Genomic DNA, 688 nt, shown 5'->3' on the forward strand with positions numbered 1-688 from the left:
TGCTAGAGGTCAGAAGTTGTTTTGTGAAGTTTGCTCAGCCTTCAAATGTTCTTTCGATGAATTTGTAGGGGAGAAAGTGTTCTCCCCGTCCTATTCCTCCGCCATCTTGGCTCCTCCGACTCAGCCATTTAAAAAAATATTTATTTGACTGTGTTGCGTCCTAGTTGTGATTCCACATGGAATATTTGCTCTTTGTTGTGCCATGCAGCATCTAGTTCCCTGGCCAGGGATCGAACCTGGGCCCCCTGCATTGGGAGTGCAGAGTTTTAGCCACTGGACCATCAGGGAGGTCCCTAAAATCTATTTTAGAATAACTTTTGCACACTAGGGATAATGGAAATATTCAGCCATGTTCAGCCCATCAGGAAGTCTCTAATGAACAAGAGGTTGGGTGGGTGCCTTGTAGCACCCAAGTTTTCCAGGAGAACTTAAGGAGCAGAGAGGAGATAAAAATCAGTGTAGTTAAAGCTGTCATTACCATCTTTTCTCATCATCATGTTTTCCATGCAGTTTGCCATATTGGCATTTTAATTTTCCAAAGCCTTGTGAACCTATTTCCTGTTAACATCTTCTCATGGCATGTTGAAATCATTCTGTACTCTGGAAAAAAAAAAGGTAATGGTGCTTTTATATGTTATCTTTAGGGGCAAAGTTGACATCTGAAGACTTCATTCAGATTGAAATGTCT

At 41.6% G+C, this 688-nt stretch overlaps 1 non-coding gene across 1 annotated transcript; it reads right to left on the reverse strand.

Annotated features, from left to right (window-relative positions):
• Window positions 1–215: 215 nt before the first annotated feature.
• TRNAG-CCC (transfer RNA glycine (anticodon CCC)) lies at window positions 216–288 on the reverse strand. Its single transcript has one exon. It is a non-coding gene; the product is annotated as a tRNA-Gly (tRNA).
• Between the last annotated feature and the right edge of the window lie 400 nt (window positions 289–688).

Source organism: Odocoileus virginianus, chromosome 26 (assembly GCF_023699985.2).
Source record: "Odocoileus virginianus isolate 20LAN1187 ecotype Illinois chromosome 26, Ovbor_1.2, whole genome shotgun sequence".
Lineage (NCBI taxonomy): Eukaryota > Metazoa > Chordata > Mammalia > Artiodactyla > Cervidae > Odocoileus > Odocoileus virginianus.